General features: G+C 40.2%; 1 long non-coding RNA gene across 4 annotated transcripts in view; it reads right to left on the bottom strand.

The window, feature by feature from the left end:
* Positions 1-372: 372 nt before the first annotated feature.
* Positions 373-10,000, bottom strand: part of LOC138955817 (uncharacterized) — a 15,820-nt gene continuing 6,192 nt past the window's right edge. For all 4 annotated transcript variants that reach the window (XR_011452380.1, XR_011452382.1, XR_011452379.1 and 1 more), the window contains exons 4-8: positions 8,953-9,055; positions 4,493-4,616; positions 3,564-3,675; positions 2,342-2,455; positions 373-1,813 (exon numbers count right to left, since the gene is read on the bottom strand). This is a non-coding gene — a long non-coding RNA (uncharacterized lncRNA). The remainder of the gene's footprint in view (positions 1,814-2,341; positions 2,456-3,563; positions 3,676-4,492; positions 4,617-8,952; positions 9,056-10,000) is intronic.

A 10,000-nucleotide genomic window follows, 5' to 3' on the forward strand; every position in this document is an offset into this window, starting at 1 on the left:
CAACACATATTTTATCAAAATTATCTCCCCTTCAGCCAAGTTAATTTCTATGATTAGCTTTGAAAGTGACCATGCCTACATGATAACATCAGTACATGAAAAAAACCTGTAACCTGCATCTGGACGTGACAAGAACCTAACTGAACAATCAAGTGAGACAATAATTGTCACTATTATTGACCAGAACTCTACCCCAATCTGACCTTGAAATTGATTAATGCAATATATCAAGCTGACTTGATGTCATCCAACCCTGTATGTGTGTGACTTTACATAGAAAAAGTTATTTAGTTACAAAGATCTTGCTTCAAACACATTGAAAATAATACTATTTCTCTGTTATTATTTTTTTTTTTTAAAGAACTCAACCCCTCTGTGAACTTAAAAGTTTATGAGGGTCAACTTGACATGGGTCACATCTAGAGGTCATCCAACTTCAATAGCCTGTGAAGTATCAAAGATCTAGCTTTAAAAACATTTCAGAAAAATATGAACACATGCTTTTGCAACACATCCTCGATATTTGTCAAAAATGTGGTTTTGAAAAAATGCCACATGTGGTCATGTTTGAAATTGATCAAACCATAGCAGTGTGTTAACTTTGTAAATTCTACCTTGAAAACCATCCAAGCAAACAACAATGTTCAATTCTGTCTACCCATTGTAAGTCAGCCTGATTAGTCACCAGGGCCGGAATGTATGTGTCCAGGTCTATCTTAACCCGGGATAAAAGCTTAGCTCGGTCTATCTATCCCCAGGATATCATCGATACTTTAGCGCAATGCATGAGTCGAGACAACAGAAAAGATAACTAACCCAAGCATTCCCCTCAATCTATTTTTGGCATGGGGATTTCCGAATCTCTGCGCATGATAGAATGTCAAGGTTGTTCTAAATTCAGGAATCCGCGTTCGAAAGGTGACGTCGCTCTGTTCTAAATGATCAATGTAGACGTTGACGTCATGAAAAGCGTGACGAAATGTTTTTTTGAACTGGGTTCCGGTCTTCTTCTCGTGCCATTGTTTTCTTCGCGTTGTTGTTTTCTTGTGCAAATTCACATTAGGTAAGGCAAAATGCGGTCCAACAAGGACATTTGTTCTAGGATTCAAGTGAAGTAAGTTGGAGGGAAAGGGAGGGGCTGGGTGGATCGCCATTTCGACTTGAAGTTCAAATTCGTTTTTAACACCGGCAGTGGTCACACAAATCAGCGCGGCAAAACCGAAAAGTTTTTAACAGTTCATATACATCAAACAGGTTATTCCTGTGTGTGAAAACACGGTTTCTTAGCACTTGAAGTGCGACCGCCGCCATGTTGTTTTTGAACTAACCCCGGGATAAGAGACTTATCAGTTCTCTATCCTCGACACATACATTCTGGCCCAGGTGAGTCAAAACTCACTGAATGTTCAATGGAGAGTATTCAGCATGCAACCAGAAAGTATATAGTGTGGCTTATGTCCCTTTTTTCCAAACAGGGTTACAATCATATATGGCAATAATCAAATGCAATGTTCTCTGTCCTCCACATCTGTTTGATTTGTGATTGGTGTCCAGATTATTTGCTACAGGCATCTGATTAAGTTTATAGTAGCTGATGTCCGGTTCCCTTAGCCAGTGACATATGCTTTCCTGTTCTGTAACTTGTATTCATGTTCGCCGATGGCACCCGCTGAACAGTTCTGGTTGTTCTCTAATGGTATCTGCTTTGACGTCTGTAAGTGGTATCAAGGTCCTTCACCATGCACATATCTGCCGGGAAGTCAACAGGAGGCTCTCTTGCATATGACACCCACACCAGAGCATGGAATGGAACCTGCAATGACAGCAGTATGACTATGAGAAAGCATGCTAACTGAAGCAAATAGGGCCATACTTAACACTTTCTACCCCACCTATGTTGACCAAGTTATCTTTAGCCGAGACCAGCTGTGCTGCAGCAGGTCACTCAGAATTGTGGTAACTGTGTAGGAACTGTGCTGGAATGCAGGCGTTAGATCGACATTACAGGAAGTGACTGTGTGTACAAATATATCTGTACCAGGTCAGATTGAGCCATATGAGTGGGTACGGATATATCCGTACCTGGGAGACAATGAGTTAAGAGAATGATAATGAAAGCTAACTTAAAAGTGTTGTGGCTTTCAGTGCATATCTAACTTATAAAACTAAGGGCTCCGAAACAGCTGCACCGACTGAGACGGTGGTGGTGGTGGGCGTTTGAAACGTGCTGGTGCGTGTGTTTGTGCTTGCATGTGTGAAGGCGTGAATGTGTTTATCAGTATATCTGTGTGTGTGTGTGACAATTTATTAATACAATAAATGTATATACATCTATACACACCCAAGAAGATAAGGTGCTCAGCAGGTCTGCACTCATGTACGTTGATCCATTATGTCGGAAACAGGCAGAACTGGATCCTCCACCCGACAGTCACTGCTGCAGTGCTGCTCTCAGCTATAAGCAAGAGAAAGCAGCTTGAGTGTTTCATCGCATATAATTCAAGTGTTTGCATACTCCATAGCACCCCCCGCGGGTTAGGGGGAGTCCCATATTGGTTGGGACGAGAAACAATTTACCCGATGCTTGCCAGCATGTTGTAAGAGGCGACTAACGGTTCTGTTTCTCCTTTTACCCTTGTTAAGTGTTTCTTGTAAAGAATATAGTCCATGTTTGTAAAGATTTTAGTCAAGCAATTTTTAAGAAATGTTAAGTCCTTTGTACTGGAAACTTGCAATCTCCCAGTAAGGTCATATATTGTACTACGTTGCAAGCCCCTGGAGCAATTTTTTGATTAGTGCTTTTGTGAACAAGAAACAATTAACAAGTGGCTCTATCCCATCTCCCCCCTTTCCCCTATCCCATCTCCCCCCTTTCCCCGTCGCGATATAACCTTGAATGGTTGAAAACGACGTTAAACACCAAATAAAGAAAGAAAGAATACTCCATAGCGATTAGCTGAAACTAAGTTTTCTATTTAGCTAAAACTATTAGAGGAATACCAAAGGGGTGGCATATATGTCATCCAAAATGTAAGGCAATTTAAAGTGTGATTGACGGACAGAAGCGTTTCAATGATACAAATAGAGAACACTACATGGCCTACTGTGTGTTACCAGGTTTACAAAAGTAAAAGTGAATATTTCAACATTTGAAAAGCAATAAGTGTAAATCTGGTGCCACACAGCAAGCCATGTAGTATTCTGTTTTCATCCTATGTACCGGAGAGATAACCCATGTAATAACTAAACCATACACCCACATGTGGGAATATCATTGAGGTCATGTCAATTTAGCTAGTCTGGCAGGGACCTCATATTCCACTGCTCATGATTACAAAGTCACAGATGCTAAGTCATTCTTGCAACACTTTTGGGCTTGCCATGAGAATGAAGTTTGTCTCGGAGATTTTGCATAAGCAGTGGAAAATGACATCCCTGTCAGGCATGTTGTTTAAACCAACCTCATTTACATGATAGACACGCCTGTGAAGAGATGGTTCATTTATCACATGGGTGGTATCTCTCAGGTAGGCAGAACAATATATCTAATTGCACCAATTTACCTCAAGTACTCAGCAGGTCTGCACACATGTTGATCCATTAGGTCAAAAAACCACCAGAACTCGATATGTTGCCCAAAAGTCACAGATACCGTGGAACCCCCAACTAAGGATCCTGAAAAAAGAATTAAAAATGAAGAGCCAACACTTGTACAAATGATCTGTCTTTGTACATACAAGCACATGCACAAATAAATCTGCTTGCACTATGCTGGCTTATAATAGGCATGTGTAATAAAAATGATTTTGGGGGAGCTTCTCGATTCAACGGGAACTTTTGTTGTTGTCAAAAGCAATTTATGCCTCACACATTCTCTCACTCTAAGACTGAACTATGCATTCAAAATAACAAAGGCTAGTTTGTGAAAAGACACTGATTTAAAACGAAAATTTAAAATCAATTATTATATAATCTGTTCTGGGGCTTTTTTCCAGGTCTTTTAATTAAAAAAAAAAATTTCACAAACGATAACGGACACATTTTTCAATCCAATGAATCTTTGCAGCACTGTTGGCCGGACAGAAATGACAATATGTTGACAAAGCCGTGTTAAAGACATAGCCAGTCCTACCTTGGCGCAAAGAAGTATGAATGGTCTCTGTGTACTCTACAGTCTCTGAATGTGGCCCTATGTAAAGCACTTGCATGCTTTTCGCTAAGGCGATTCTTGACAGATTCTTCTGGATTTTAGCTTACTGATTTGCCGTAAATGTGTCTAAATTTATGCCAAAATGCAAACAAATCAGCAAAGAGGCATAAGCGAAAGAAAGCAGTTTGAGCTTCATGGCTTAAACTTAAACTTAAACCAGAGTCTAAGTATTGCGTTCTAGTTTAAACAATCCTTGGAGGGTATAGGAACTGCATGTGTCATACAAACTTTCAGGCGATCAAAGTGGGCCTTTTAATAATATAGATACAAATATGTACACACCCAGGAAGCTCAGGCGATCAGCAGAATCTGCATACATGTTGATCATCCATGAGGTCAGAAAATGAGCTGAAGTTGATCCTTCCCCCAACAGTCACTGCTACAGTGTAGCCAACCATTTAGAACTCTGAAAAATATTTAAAGTAAATCTATTAAAAAGAAGAGCAAATATTTGTACAAAATATCTGCTATTGCATAATAATGAGGTTGTTCTTTGCTACTGGTGACAAGTGGGGGTCATGCTGCTCACACAAACATGCACATATTTCAATACAGTCCAGGGGAGAAACTGGTCACAAAGCACCCAGTACATAAAAGAGAGATAGTAAAATCACCACAATCAAAGAAAATACTACGATCATTCAATACATGCGAGTTGTTCTTCAGTACTACTGACAGAAAGGGGGAAAAGTGGTCAAAATTCAAATCTTTAGTTTTGTTTTTGAAATATAGCTTTTCAGAAAGCAGAAATACTGCAGAAGCAGAAGTATCTGATGTACATAAGAAAAAATCACTGGTTCACATGGTTCTTAAATAATCTAACTTTTAAAGCTGGTTCTTGTGTGTCTGTGTGTATGTTTGTATGATGACGATAGGACCCGAAACGGCTGCACGGACTGAGACAGGAATTGCAGAGAATGTTCTTTGCCACTCGAGTCGTGTCATAAGGTAGATCTACTTTTGGAATAGTAAATTTGAAAGGATTCTTTAAAAAAACAGCGGAAAACATTATATACCCTGTGAGCTATCGAGGATCCTCCCCGTCTGGGCTGTCGAAACATGGTCTTGTTAAAAGACGTTTTCAAATGGTTAACGGGGAGATACACTCGAAGCACATGTAGCGAAGTTATGTTGCCAAATCATGACAGATCAACATTTCACTACACGGATCGATGCACACAGTCGAAATAGATGTGACTTTCAGACGACCGAAGACTACTTACTAGCAGACGACAAGATCTAAATATTTAGATCAGTGAGAGCAATCCGTTGAAGAACAGTTACTCCGCTTATTCGTCTTCAGTTAAGCTTATTTCCCCTGCCATAAGTTTCCTTGCAGATCTGCAGTCGCGTAGTGAAATGAACTAGTGTCATCGGAAGATTCTTCTCAGTCAATGATCAAAGCACAGTAAGTTCTATGCTGACAAAAGTCACTTTTGGAAAACACGACCATTGACTTCATTTATGAGCCCAAAGGTAACAATATCGACAAGAATGTACGCATTTGACATTAAATGAAACATTCATAGACAGTTTCCAACTCACCAGATATGCCAAAGAGCCTTCCTTCGTGAAAAACAATGATTTTAATCCGACAGGTACATGTATCGGAAACAATCTCTTGGTAACCAGCTGCGTTTCTCCTTCGGAAGCGACGTGGCGGCGCCACATTTGTTTGTTTATGGCTGTTTATCGCGAAACAACACAGTTGAAAATTGTGTGTAAAATATCATAAATGTGTGGCGTGTAATCTCCGAATCAGTTCATTATCCGCGTTTCGATGGTAATTCAGTTAGCGTGGAGTTACTTTGAATCGAAGGCGAAGGTAACCTGCGTTGCATGTGGGACCGCGTGAGCAAATTTAATTGCAATATTTTATACAGGAAGTAAATTTCAATGATTCTGGTTCAGTCTTGTAGATCTGTTATGCAGTGTTTTGGAAGTGTATCTGCTTTTCTACTATGAAGCACATTTGGAGTGAAACGCTGATCGAAGTGGGGTACCCTATGTGGGACATCAGCCGTATGCAGATTACACCTCAGAACAACAAAGACAACAATAATTTGCAACATTTCTAGGACTGCATCCGTTTTATAAGATACTATTTAAACAAAAACAGCACAAACACGACTATTATCAACAACACAGAACGGGAGGTAAGTCTTCAAAGACGCACCAAGTGTGCGTTCCCGTTTTTGGACGCCATTTTTGCTAGCATTTTCACAGTAAATCTTAATATTTCCATATTTATTGAATGAATTTGGTATTTTCTTGATTGTGCCGATTCTCCTATCTCTCTGTCATGTACTGGGTGCTTTGTGACCAGTTTCTCCCCTAGAATGTATTGAAAAATGCGTCCGTGTGAGCTGACCCCCACTTGTGACCAGTAGCAAAGAACAACTCATATGGTAATATTAAAATTTATTGTGAAAATGGTAGCAAATGTGGCGACCCAAAATGGAAAAGAACACTAGGAGTGTCTTTGCCGACTTACCTCACGTTTTATGTTGTTAATAACAATCGTATCTATGTTCTTATTGTTTAAATATTATCTAATAAAACAGAAATGTTGCCATTTATTAGTGTCTTTGTGAAATGCGAGTGTGTTTCAAGGCATAACCTGCATAGGACTGATGTCACACTTTGAGTACCTAACTTTGATCAGCGTAACGCTCCAAATGAGCTTCAAAGTAGAAAAGCATATACACGACCAAAACACTGCATTCAAAATCTATAAGACTGAGCCAGAATCAATTAAATTTACTTCCCGTATAAAATATTGCTATCAAATTTGTTCATGCCGTCACACATGATGCGCAGGCTACCTCAACTCACACTGAATTACCCTGGGAACGCACTGATTCGGAGATTACACGCCACACATTGATGATATTTTATACACAAAGTTGAACTGTGTTGTTACGCGATAAACAAACAAATGCGCGCTGTCACGTCGCCATGGAGGGAGATGTGCAAGTTACCAAGAGATTGTTTCTGATACCCGTCTGATTACAATCATCATTTTGCACAAGTGAAGGCTCTTTGGCAGCTCTGGTGAGTTGGAAACTGTCTATAAATGTTTCATTTAATGTCAAAAGCATTCATTCTTGTCGATATCTTTGCCTTTTGGCACATAAATGAAGTCAATCATCATGTTGTCCCAAAAAGACTTCTGTCGGCATAAAATGTATGGTGCTTCATTGGCCGAAAAGACTGGACAAATCTTCCACTGCAGGGATGTCGTTAGGCGTCGGACATCGGACATAGACCGATTTAGAGGCTCAAATGTCCGATTCACATAGCCGCATGGCGGTCAGATGTCCTACGGTTTTGAACTAAGCGCTGGCATTGTCCGATAAGAAATCAATTCCTTCGGACAGCGCGATATTCGTTAATGTTCCTTTCAAGATACACATTTTCAAAAAGCGACCAAAGCGACCAAGCACTCTCGCATACAGGTGCACTGAAGTTGTGCAGTGCGGATCTTGCGTTTGGGTGACACCCGTCTGCAGCACATTAAAGTTAGGAGTATGGGAGACAACTCCAACTGACTAAGTCTTGCTTCTGCTTTTGCTTTCAGTTCGAGACATTTTGACGAAGCGCACTGAGTTATGCCACCAAAAAAAATCTAAAGCCTGCCAAAGTTCAACAAAAGCTGAACACATTTGACTATTCAACGGCATCCTGTGCTACATTAGGGTCAAAAACAGGGGGAAACACGGCGAGTGTCATTCTTGAAAATGAAAAAATCCTGACGTCCTATTGAAATTTCTGAAAGCGGTCAAATGTCCTATTGATGCTGAATATATATCTAGGACATTTGTCCTTTTGGTATGAATTTGTAGCAACATCCCTGCACTGACACTAGTTGCTTTCACTACATGAATTACAAACCACAGATCTGCAAGAAAACTTAAGTTGGTGTCACACGGGCGATTCAATCGTGAGATTTATTCCCGCGATCCAATCAGGAGCTGATCGCAGATCAAATCGTAGGCCAAATGTAGTTCAAACTTGTTGAAGATCGACTGTCCTTCCCTTTCTTTAAACACTCTCGTAAATCACAAAACATCTGCTGAACCTGTTACATGATAATTGTTATACTGACGGGCGCTGTGGCGTGGTGGTAAGATGTCGGCCTCTTAATCGGAAGGTCGAGGGTTCGAATCCCGGTCGCGGCCGCCTGGTGGGTTAAGTGTGGAGATTTTTCCGATCTCCCAGGTAAACTTATGTGCAGACCTGCTAGTGGCTTATCCCCCTTCGTGTGTACACGCAAGCACAAGACCAAGTGCGCACGGAAAAGATCCTGTAATCCATGTCAGAGTTTGGTGGGTTATAGAAACACGAAAATATCCAGCATGCTTCCCCCGAAAGCGGCGTATGACTGCCTTAATGGCGGGGTAAAAACGGTCATACACGTAAAATTCCACTCGTGCAAAAAACACGAGTGTACATGGGAGTTTCAGCCCACGAACGCAGAAGAAGAAGTTATACTGCATCCTACAATTGTACGTATGTGCTGCTGTAATTGAACCAGGCTCCTTTCTGTGCACAATTGGTTTTTGTTACACCTGTGTCAGAATGCAAAATTATCTCATATTTGTTTTAAACATTTTACACATAAAAAGAGCAGCCAGGTCGTTAAGGTTGGTATATTTCCTGGAAGGATTATCCTTTCCCGTGTAAAATATTATATTGGTCTCTCAAGTGATTTACAAGAGAGTGAAAACTGAAATACTCACACATGTTCACTGTCAAACAGAAGAGTGCAAATTGTTCCATGACATTTGCTTTACACCCTTGGAAGTCTCCCAATCATTCCTACTTGTTTTGCAGTTTCACAACCTGCAAAATAACAATCAAACTAAGGTAATGATCTTCTTCCTCCTCCTCAGTCTCTTTCTACAATAGAATAAAGATTAAAAATCTAAACTAAAAGAGTGTTTTAAAGTAGTAATTATATCAAATATAACTGTTAATCAAAACTGCACACAGTTAGAAATCTGTACGTATACAACAAACTTAACACAAGAAGGGCAAAGCCCATACGACTCACATGCTTTACACATTTTTCCTACCAAAATACATGTGACCTTGACCCAAGGTCAAGGTCATCCAAGGTCATGCAACACAAAGCTGTTAATTCAAGACATAGGAAGTACAATGGTGCTTATTGGCTCTTTCTACCATGAGATATGGTCACTTTTAGTGGTTCTCTACCTTATTTTGGTCACATTTCATAAGGGTCAAAGTGACCTTGACCTTGATCATATGTGACCAAATGTGTCTCATGATGAAAGCATAACATGTGCCCCACATAATTTTTAAGTTTGAAACAGTTATCTTCCATAGTTCAGGGTCAAGGTCACTTCAAAATATGTATACAATCCAACTTTGAAGAGCTCCTGTGACCTTGACCTTGAAGCAAGGTAAACCAAACTGGTATCAAAAGATGGGGCTTACTTTGCCCTATATATCATATATAGGTGAGGTATTGAATCTCAAAAACTTCAGAGAAAATGGGAAAAATGTGAAAAATAGCTGTTTTTTAGGCAACATTTATGGCCCCTGCGACCTTGACCTTGAAGCAAGGTCAAGATGCTATGTATGTTTTTTGGGGCCTTGTCATCATACACCATCTTGCCAAATTTGGTACTGATAGACTGAATAGTGTCCAAGAAATATCCAACGTTAAAGTTTTCCGGACGGCCGGCCGGCCGGACGGACGGACGACTCGGGTGAGTACATAGACTCACTTTTGCTTCGCATGTGAGTCAAAAAACGAATTCC

This window comes from Littorina saxatilis, unplaced genomic scaffold, assembly GCF_037325665.1.
Source record: "Littorina saxatilis isolate snail1 unplaced genomic scaffold, US_GU_Lsax_2.0 scaffold_1218, whole genome shotgun sequence".
In the NCBI taxonomy this organism is placed as follows: domain Eukaryota; kingdom Metazoa; phylum Mollusca; class Gastropoda; order Littorinimorpha; family Littorinidae; genus Littorina; species Littorina saxatilis.